Source organism: Suricata suricatta, chromosome 9 (assembly GCF_006229205.1).
Source record: "Suricata suricatta isolate VVHF042 chromosome 9, meerkat_22Aug2017_6uvM2_HiC, whole genome shotgun sequence".
NCBI lineage: Eukaryota > Metazoa > Chordata > Mammalia > Carnivora > Herpestidae > Suricata > Suricata suricatta.
Genome location: NC_043708.1, coordinates 112,426,689 through 112,438,062, shown reverse-complemented (window position 1 = coordinate 112,438,062; position 11,374 = coordinate 112,426,689). Strand labels below are relative to the sequence as shown.

General features: G+C 39.9%; 1 protein-coding gene across 3 annotated transcripts in view; it reads right to left on the bottom strand.

The window, feature by feature from the left end:
- The window catches only part of SCAPER (S-phase cyclin A associated protein in the ER), a 515,685-nt gene that overhangs the window by 492,726 nt on the left and 11,585 nt on the right, over positions 1-11,374 (bottom strand). The gene's annotated exons all lie outside the window — the stretch shown is intronic.

The following is an 11,374-nucleotide window of genomic DNA, read 5'->3' as shown; positions in this document are numbered from 1 at the left end:
TTTTGGGGTGTGGAGTTTGGTGAGTTCCTTGTAGATTTTGGATACTAGCCCTTTATCTGATATGTCATTTGCAACTATCTTTTCCCATTCCATCAGTTGCCTATTAGTTTTGATTGTTTCCTTTGCCTTGCAGAAGCTTTTTATCTTGATGAGGTCCCAAGAGTTCAGTTTTGCTTTCATTTCGCTTGCCTTTGGGGATGTGTCAAGTAGGAAATGGCTGCGGTTGAGGTCAAGGAGGTTGTTTCCTACTTTCTCCTCAAGGGTCCTGTCTCACATTCAGGTCCTTCAGCCATTTTGAGTTAATTTTTGTGTATGGTGTAAGAAAGTGGTCTAGTTTCATTCTTCTGCATGTTGCTGTCCAGTTCTCCCAGCACCACCTGCTAAAGAGGCAGTCTTTTTTCCAGCAGATACTCTTTCCTGTTTGTTAAAAATTAATTGGCCGTACATTTGTGGGCCCAGTTCTGGGTTCTCTGTTCTATTCCATTGGTCTATGTGTCTGTTTTTGTGCCAATACCATACTGTCTTGATGATGACAGCTTTGCAGTAGAGGCTAAAGTCTGGGATTGTGATGCCTCCATTTTGGTTTTCTTCTTTAATATTACTTTGGCTATTCGGGGTCTTGTGTGGTTCCATACAAATTTGAGGACAGTTTGTTCTAGCTTTGAGAAGAATTCTGGTGCAATTTTGATGGGGATTGCATTGAATGTGTATATTGCTTTGGGTAGTAATGACATTTTCACAATGGTTATTCTTCCAATCCATGATCATGGAATGTTTTTCCATTTCTTGGTGTCTTCTTCAATCTCTTTCATAAGTTTTCTATAGTTTTCATCATATAGGTCTTTTACATCCTTGGTTAGGTTTATTTCTAGGTATTTTATGGTTTTTCGTGCAATTGTGACAGGATCAGTTTCTTGATTTCTCTTTCCACTGCTTCATGATTGGTGTTTAGGAATGCAACTGATTTCTGTACATTGATTTTATACCCTGCAACTTTACTGAATTCATGGATCAGTTCTGGAAGGCTTCTGGTGGAGTCGATTGGGTTTTCCGTGTAGAGTATCATGTCATCTGGGAAAAGTGAAAGTTTGACTTCTTCTTTGCCAATTCTGATGCCTTATTTCCTTTTGTTGTTTGATTGCTGGGGAGACTTTAAAGTAATGGTCATAAAGATACACACTGGACTTCAGAAAAGAGTGGAGGACTTCAGTGAGACCCTCAACAAAGACACAGAAAAAAAAAAGACATGAAGAAATCAAAACTGAAATTAAAAATACACTAGAGAGAATAGTGTTAAAAAGCAGTGGCCTGGAAGACAAAGTAATGGAAAGGAACCAATCTAAATGGAAAAGAGAAAAAAATTAATGAAGAATCAGAACAGATAAAGGGAAATCAGCGACACCATCAAGCATAACATTTGCATTACAGGGATCATAGAAGGAGGAGAGATTGAAGAGGGTGCAAAAAAGTTATCTGAATAAGTAATAGCTATAAACCTCCCACATCTAGGGAAGAAAACAAAAATCCAGATCCAGAAGCACAGAGAGCCACCAACAAAATCAACAAAGGAAGTTCACATGAAGACACAGAGTAATTAAAATGACAAAAGATGCTGATAAAGAGATAATTTTAAAACCAGCAAGGAAAAAAAAAATAACACTTACACACAAAGGAAACCCCATAAAGCTGCCAGCTGATTTTTCAGAAGAAACCTGCAGGCCAAAAGGGAGTGGCATGACATAGTCAACATGATGAAAGAAAAAAGCTACAACTAAGAATACTCTATCTAGCAATACTCACATTCAGAGCACAAAGGGAGATAAAGAGTTTCCCAGACAAACAAAAGTTAAAGGAATTCATAACCATGAAAAGAATCTTATAAGAAAGAGAAAATGTACTTTTTGAGTAGAAGGGAAAGATTAGAAACAGGGTAAGAAAAGTATAAACCAGAAAATTAAAAATATCCATAAAAATCAGTCAAGGGATCCACAAGGATCTAAAGTATGATGCCATAAACCTAAAACATGGGGAAGAAGAGGAGTAAAAATTTAGTGCTTTTAGAACAAATTCAAACTTAAGCAACTACCAACATAATATATACTGTTATATGCACAATTATTACATATAAACTTAATGGTGACCACAAATCAAAAAACTAGTAATAGACATGAAAAAATAAAGAAAACAGATTTCACATACATCACTAAAGAAAGCCAGCAAGTTTCAAAGGGGCACATGCACCCCAATGTTTATAGCAGCACTATCAACAATAGCCAAAGTATGGAAAGAGCCCAAATGTCCAATCGATGGATGAATGGATAAAGATGATGAGGGGTGTGTGTGTGTGTGTGTGTGTGTATGTGTGTGTGTGTGTGTGTGTGTGTGTGTATACACAATCGGCAATCAAAAAGAATGAAATCTTGCTGTTTGCAACTATGTGGATGGAACTGGAGGGTATTATGTTAAGCAAAATCAGTCAGAAAAAGACAAGTATCATGATTCACTCATAGAGAAGACTTTAAGATATAAAAATAGATCAACATAAAGGAAGGGAAGCAAAAATAATATAAAAACAGGGAAAGGGACAAAGCATAAGAGACTCTTAAATATAGAGAACAAATAGAGAGTTGCTGGAGGGATTGTGGGAGGGAGATGGGCTAAACTATTAAGGGGCCTACTCCTGAAATCATTGTTGCACCATCTATTAACTTGGATGTAAATTACAAAAAAAAAAAAAAATCATTTTTTTAAAAAGCCAGCAAACTGTGAGAAAAGACAGCAAAGAAAGAAAGGAACAGAAAAGAACTACAAAAAAACCCCACAATTTTTAAAATGGTAAGAAGTACATACCTATCATTAACTACTCTGAATGTAAATAGACTAAACAGTCCTATCAAAAAATAATGTAACAAAATGAATAAAAATGCAAGAACCATCTATATGCTTCCTACAGAAGCTCATTTGAGACCTAAAAATACATGCAGACTGCAAGTGAAAGGGCTTAGGACAGTCAACATGGTGGAGAAGTAGGGGGGACCAAAATTTCCCTTGTCCCTCAAACAAAGCAGTACTGAGGTCAGAACACTTGGAATACCAGGAATATAGGCTACAGAGTGACAGAAAAATCTCCACAGGTGGCAAGGGACAAGTTGGGGGGACAGAGCTGCATATTTGCAAATTGGGAGAGATAAAACAGATGGCATAGGCAAAGAGGATGGGAACCCCTTTGGTGGAGAGACAAAAGGCTGAGAAAGAGAGGCTATGGAAGTGTGAGATTGTATTTAGACAAGAGAAAAACCTCTACGGACCACAGACTAGGGAACAAGAAATACCAAGAGAGTCAGTTTCTACTTTACTAACAGCCTTAGAAGTTAAAGATCAGAGTTATCAGTGTTACAGACTTTCTCTGGACCATGTGTGTGCACGCTTTGGGGGAAGAGAACCAGCCCTGGGGCATGGTACCAATCTCAGGGGTCACTGGGAGAGAACAGTCCCTTCCCTTGAGTATTGTGGGAAGAGGGTATATCGCTCCTCCAAGGACAAAAGACGCTGCAGGCACCAGCCAGAGGCCCTTTGCTATGCCAAGGGACACTATTCCAGAACCGGTCCCTGCGGAGCAGGATTCTTTAAGACATAGGGTTTTGAATCCCAGGCCAGCGCCTAGGCATTGCAGGAGACTGTGGAGCAGGACAAGCCAGCCAACCTGCACAACCCTGTGAGGGGCACCTGAACAGCATGGTTTGAGACACCTGGTCTGGAGAAGAGAATTGGCTGTCACCGCTTTTCTCCTTATCACCAATACAGTGGGGCTTTAGGGAAGAGGACAGCAACCCCAGTGAAGGCAGGATCTGCTTATATCAAAGCCCTCCCCTCCATGGCTGATAACTGCTTATCTACTGAACTGAGACTGACACTAACCCAACAAGAGAGCCTCTCATCCAGACCAGCACAACCACAAAAGGAAAGAATTCTCATCAAAATAAATTCCAAGAAGAAAAGAGAGCCAGAGAATTGCTCAAAACCGATATAAACAATATTATCTGAACATGAATTTAAAATAATAGTCATGGGGCACATGAGTGGCTCAGGCTGAGTCAGTTAAGCATCCACGTTCAGCTCAGGTCATGATCTCACAGTCTGTGAGTTCAAGCCCCAAGTCAGGCTCTGTGCTGACAGATCTGGGTCTAGAGCCTGCTTTGGATTATGTGTCTCCCTCTCTCTGTCCCTCCCCTGCTCACACTGTCTCTCTGCCTCAAAAATGAATAAACGTTAAAAAAAATTTAATAAATAAAATAATAGTCATTGTGGCACCTCGGTGGCTCAGTCAGATGTCTGACTTTGGCTCAGGTCATGACCTCACAGTTCATGAGTTTGAGCCCTACATCAGACTCTATGCTAACAGCTCAGAGCTTGAAGCTTGCTTCAGATTCTATGTCTCCCTCTCTTTCTGTACCTCCCCTGCTTTTGCTCTGTCTCTCAAAATGAAACATTAAAAAAAACTCATTAAAATAATCATCATAAGACTAATAGCTGGGCTTGAAAAAGCATAGAGGACAGCAGAGAATCTATTGCTGCAGAGATCGAGAACCTAAAAAATAGTCATGATGAATTAAGAAAGGCTGTAATGAGATACAAAATAAATTAGATGCAGTGACAGGAAGGATGGAAGAAGCAGAGGGGAGAATAGGTGAAATAGAAGATATAATTATGGAAAATAATGAAGAAAAAGAAAAATGAGAAAAAGAGGGATAAGAAATTACTAGGCCACAAGGGGAGAAGTAGAGACCTAAGTAATTCAATAAAATGAAATAATATCCATTATTATAGGAGTTCTAGAAAAAGAAGAGAGACAGAAAGAGGCAGAAAGTTTACTTGAACAAATTACAGCTGAGAAAGTTCCTAATCTGAGAAAGGAATCAGACATCCAAATCCAGGAGACACAAAGAACTCCCTTCAAAATCAACAAAACACAGGCAAAGCCTGTCTGCACCCACCACCGCGGGGCTCGATGGCTAGGTCAGGGGCACAGTGCACAGTAGGAGAAAGGGATCCCCCCCTCCATGGAGTGCTGCAGGACAGGACAAAGACTGTCCAGGGACCACATATTGGGTGACACGAACCTACACTTCCCCAGTACCAGGATGCATGGAACAGGAATTTGAATCCCAACCAACCACTGGGGCACGGGAGTTGGCTGAGCAAGACAGATTGCCTCATCTGCACCCGTGGTACAGTGAGGATGGCTTGAAAAGAGTGGTTTGGGGCACCGGGTTGGTGGAGGAGAGACTGAAAGATCGCCATTTTTCTCCCTACCACGACGAAGGTGGGGCCTCAGGGATCAGACTGTGGGGACCCACAGTGGAAGTGGGACCTGCCTACACTAAACCAAGCTCCTCTGTGCCTGGTAACTGCATATCTACCAGAGCAGGATAGACCATGAAGAACCAGACAGCCCCTCCTCTGGACCAGCACTGCTACATTGCCTGGATTAATTCTTGGACGGTTCTTGTTTGATATATATATGCATATATGCTTCCCTTTCTCCTTATCTTTTCTCTTCTCTAGTCTGGTTACTCTGGTTGTTGGGTTTGTTTGAGCAGATATATTTGATCCATTCTCTTGATACGTTTTCTAACCTCCTTCTTTCCTTTCTCTCTCTCTGGAATAATTAAGCCATACAGTTTCTCTGTCTGGGTAACCTGATCTTCTTTTCTTTTTCCCCCACCTCCTTCTTTATTTTCCTTTCTCTCTCTCTGGACTAAGTCTCTCTGCCTGGTATGTTTATTGCTTTCTTTCCCCACCCCTGTCATTTCTCTCTTTGTATGTGATCTTCCATCAGCACCACCTCCACCCTGTTCTTTACTTGTAGCTGGTGTTTGTGGTTTTTTGCTTTGGGTTGTTTTTATTTTTCTTCTTTTTAAATCTGTTTGTGTGTTTGTGTTTTCTGTTTGTCTGTTTGTTTTCCTTTCCAGGGCTACTTCAAGAAACAAATCAAAGCACTACTGGTGGAAGGTCCAAAATATCACTACAAGTAGGGAAATGAAATAACCAAAGTCACAACAGAGAGTAAGGAACACTCTCTAAGAAACACCTCCTGAAGGGCCAGTGTATGACCCCCTTTTAATATAGTGGTTCTCACAGGTGCAGAGCACATAACACGCTTTTAAAACACATACGGGACAGAAAACTGACCAAAATGATGAAACAGATGAATTCTCCCCAAAAGACATTCCAGGAAGAAATGGCAGTTAAAGAATTGATCAAAACAGATGTAAGCAATATAAATGAATAAAAATTTAGAAAAACAGTTATAAGTTAATTGCTGGGCTTGAAAAAAGTATAGAACACTACAGAGAATCTACCACTGCAGAGATCAAAGAACTAAATAATAATAATGATGAATTAAAAAATACTATAAATGAGGTGCAAAATAAAATGGAGGTGGCCACAGCACAGACTGAAGAGACAAAAGGGAGAATAAGTAAATTATAAGATAAAATTATGGAAAAAGAGGAAAGTGAGAAAAAAAGACATAAAAAAAATCCTAGATCACGAGGGGAGAATTAGAGAACTAAGTGATTCAATCAAATGGAACAATATCTGTATCCTAGGAATTCCAAGAAGAAGAAGAGAGAAAAAGGGGCTGAATGGGTACTTGTACAAATCATGGCAGAGATCTTCCCCAATCTGGGGAAGGAAACAGACACTGAAATCCAAAAGGCACAGAAACTCCCTTCAGGCGTAACTTGATCTGCATGACATACATTGTAAAACTGGCAAAATACAAGGATAAAGAGAGAATTCTGAAAGCATCTAGGGACAAACGGGCGTTAACATACAAAGATAGATACTTAAGGGTAGTAGCAGACTTATCTACTGAAACTTGGAAGGCCAGAAAGGAAGGCAGGAAATATTCAATGTGATGAACAGTAAAAATATGCAACCAATAATCCTTTATCCAGCAAAACTGTCATTCAGAATAGAAGGAGAGATAAAGGTTTTCCCAAACAAAAACTGATGGAAGTTCATCACCACTAAACCAGCCCTACAAGAGAACCTAACAGGGACTCTGTGAGTGAAATGTTCCAAGGACTACAAAGTCCCAGAGACCTCACTACAAGCATCAAATCTACAAATAGCACAATGACACTAAACCCCATATCTTTCAATAATACCAAATGTAAATGGACTAAATCCTCCAACCAAAAGATATAGGGTATCAGATGGATAAAAAAAAAAACCAAGACCCATCTATTTGCTGTCTATAAGAGACCCATTTTAGACTTGAGGACACCTTCAGATTCAAAGTGAGGGGATGGAGAAATATCTATCATGCTACTGGAAATCAAAAGAAAGCTGGAGTAGCCATACTTAGACAAACTAGACTTTAAAGTAAAGGCTGTAACAACAGATGAAGTAGGGCAATATATGATAATCATGGGGTCTATCCATCAGAAAGAGCTAACAATTGTAAATGTCAATGCATAGAATTCAGGAGCACCTAAATATACAAAATACTAATCACAAACACAAGCAATCTTATTGGTAAGAATGTGGTAACTGCCGGGGATATTAATACTCCACTTAGAGCAATGGATAGATCATCTAGACAAAAATCAGTAAAGAAACAATGGCTCTGAATAATGCACTGGACCAGATGAACTTGACAGATATATTTAGAAGTTTTCATCCTAAAACAACAGAATACACATACTTCTCAAGTGCACATGGAACATTCTCCAAGATAAATCACAAACTGGGTCACAAAACAGCCCTCAATAAATATAAAAGAACTGCATATTTCAGATCACAATGCTATAAGACTTGAAATCAACCACAGGAAAAAGCTTGGAAAACCAAATGCATGGAGGTTAAAGAACATCCTACTAAAAAAACAAATGGGTCAACCATGCAATTAAAGAAGAAATTTCAAAATATGTGGAAACAAATGAAAATGAAAACGTTAACAATCCAAACCCTTTGGTATGCACCAAAGGCAGTCCTGAGAGGAAAACACATTGCAATGCAGGCCTATCTCAAGGAACAAGAAAAATCCCACATACAAAATCTAACAGTGCATCTAAAGGAACTGGAAGCAGAACAGTAAAGATACACAAAACCCAGCAGAAGAAGAGAAACAATAAAGATCAGAGCAGAAATAAATACTATAGAATCCAAAAAAACAAAAACAAAAACAAAAAACAAACCAAAAAAAAAAAAACAGTAGAATAGATGAATGAAACAAAGAGCTATTTATTTTTTTAAATAAACAAAATTGAGAAAGCTCTAGCCAGGTTTCTCAAAGAGAAAAGAGAGAAGACCCAAATAGGTAAAAATCATGAATAAAAATGGATTTACTACAACCAATCCTCAGAAATACAAGCAATTATCAGGGAATACTATGAAAAATTATATGACAACAAACTGGACAACCTGGAAGAAATGGACAAATTTCTGATACCCACACACTACCAAAATTCAAATGCAAAGAAATAGAAAATTTGAAGAGACCTATAACTAGAGAAGAAATGGAATCAGTCATCAAAAATCTCCCAACAAATAAGAGTCCTGGACCAGATGGCCTCCTAGGGGAGTTCTACCAGACATTTAAAGCAGTGTTTAATACCTATCTTTCTGCAGCTGTTCCAAAAAATTGAAATGGAAGGAAAACTTTCAGATTCATTCTATGAAGCCAGCATCACTTTGATTCCCAAACCAGACAGAGACCCAACTAAAAGGGAGAACTACAGTCAATATCCCTGATGAACATAAATGCAAGAATTCTCAACAAGATAGTAGCAAATCAAAATCAACAGGATATAAAAAGAATTATTTATAATCAAGTAGGATTCATTCCTGGCCTGCAGGACTGGTTCAATATTCATAAGTCAATCAATGTGATACATTACATTAACAAAAAAAAAGATTAAAAAACCATATGGTCTGATCAACAGATGCAGAAAAAGCACTTGACAAAATACAGCATCCTTTCTTAATAAAACCCTCAAGAAAGTTGGAACAGAAGCAACAAACTTAAATATCATGAAAGCTGCATATGAAAAGCCCACAGCTAATATCATCCTCAATGCAGAAAAACTGAGAGCTTTCCCCCTGAGATCAAGAATACAACAAGGATATCCACTCTCACCACTGTTGTTTAACATAGAGTTAAAAGTCCTAGCATCAGCAGACAACAAAATAAAATAAAAGACATCAAAATTGGCAAAGATGAAGTCTTACTTTCACTTTTCACAGACATGATACTCCACATGGAAAACCTGTTAGAACTGATACATGAATTCAGCAAAGTCACAGGGTACAAAATCAATGTACAGAAATTGGTTGCATTTTTATACACTGATAATGAAGCAACAAAAAGAGAGATAAAGAAGCTGATCCCATTTACAACTGCACCAAAATCCATAAAATACCAAAGAATAAACCTAACCAAAGATGTAAAAGATATGTACAATAAAAGCTATAGAAAGTTTATGAAAGAAACTGTAGAAGACACAAAGAAATGGAAAACATCCCATGCTCATGGATTGTAAAATAAATATTGTTAAAATGTCAATACTACCCAAAGCAATCAAAAAATTCAATGCATCCCAATCAAAATTGCACTGGCATTCTTCACAGAGCTAGAACAAGCCATCCTCAAATTTGTATGGAACCACAAAATACCCCAAATAGCCACAGTAATGTTGTAAAAGAAAATCAAAGCAGTAGGCATCACAATCCCAGACTTCAGCCTCTACTACAAAGCTGTAATCAGGGAGGAGCCAAGATGGCGGAGAGGAAGGGAGCTCGGTAAACTTCGTCTGCCCCATGGATCGAACTGAGAAAGACATTACCCTCATCTGCAAGAGCGGAAGGAGAAAATATGGACTCCAGAAGGAAGAGAACCTGAAGGATACCTGAGTGAGCGAGTGCGAACTGGGGAGATTGGAAAATGGGCCAGCCCGAGACGGGCAGGGGAGGTGGGAACCCCAGCTCAACACGGGGCAAGCGCGTGGAGCCGGAGAGACAAAGGGAAGAGACAGAAAGACTGAACACACTCATAGTACTGTCTCTGGGGAAGAGGTAAAGAACGCTTAACTGCGCTTGAAGAGAGAAGCTCACTCCATAGATAACTGCTGGGTAGCCCAAATCCCAAACCCAGGTGGCGCAAGGGAAGGAACAGCTTCCAGCCCTGCGCCATCTTGACGAGGAGTCTGTGACCCCTACAGCGGCAGTGCCAGGGGCGCTCACTTTGACCTCGGTTTTGGGAGTGGGAGCACGCACCTCATTTCCACGGCGCATCTCGCCCCCAGCATTGGCCACGTGAAACCTGAATCCTGGGTGCCAACAGGGAAAAAATAGCCCTCACCCCTACGCAATCCCGGCAGGGAGTTGGCGGCGGTGGAGACATGGGTGCGCATGCAGGCTGCAGGAGCTCCCAGCTCATTTCCAGCAGCTCCCAGCGCAGCCTCTGGCAACAGCTGCGCACTCATTCCTCCCGCAAAGCTAATGGGATCCCCGCTGGGAGATGGGTCTGTGACTGTAGGCTCGCACTTCACCTCTTGCTGCACATCTTGCCTCAGGCAGGGGCAGCCAAAAGCCCAGCCTGAGCCAAGACAAACCGATTCCTCCCCCTAAGAAGCCAGCCACCAAAGCAAAAAACATCTCATCTGTGGTAGCATAAAAATTGCATGGACTAGAACTTTGAACCGAGGCAGGCCTGGAAAATACAACTCAGCTCAACCGCGGCAAAAGTAGATCGGACTCATTAGAGTGGCTTACAGTTCTTAGTTCAGCAGAGCTTGGATTGCCACCTATCTGATCCCTGCAGACACCAAGGCAGAGCCTCTGAGAGCAGCCTTCGGGACCTACCACATCAAACCACGCCTATCCTCGAGGGGGAGCTGCTGTTTTTTGTTGTTGTTGTTGTTGTTTTTGCTTTTTTTATAATTTTTTTCATTTTTTTTCTTTTCGCCTTTTTCCGTATGTATTTTTTATTATTATTACTTTTATTTTACTTAAATTTTTTAAAATTTTTACTCATTTTCCTTTCTACATTCCCTTTTTTTTTTTTTTTTTACCTTCTTGCAATCCAGATATATTCTCCTATATCTTATCCCTACCTCTCCCCTCAACTGGTCATACACTTTTAAACAGTCCACTGTCCTTTGTTGTCTCTGACCTCCTTTATTTTTTTTTTCTTTTTCTTTTCTTCTTCTCCTCTTTTCATCTCTTTCCTCCCCATTCTCTTTATTTTCTTTCGCCCTTTTAATGTGTGTGTTTGTTTGATTTGTCTGTGCATTTGTGTGTTACTATTCCCTCTGTGTTTGTCTGCCTGTTTTCCTTCTTAGGACTACACCAAGAAACAAGCCAA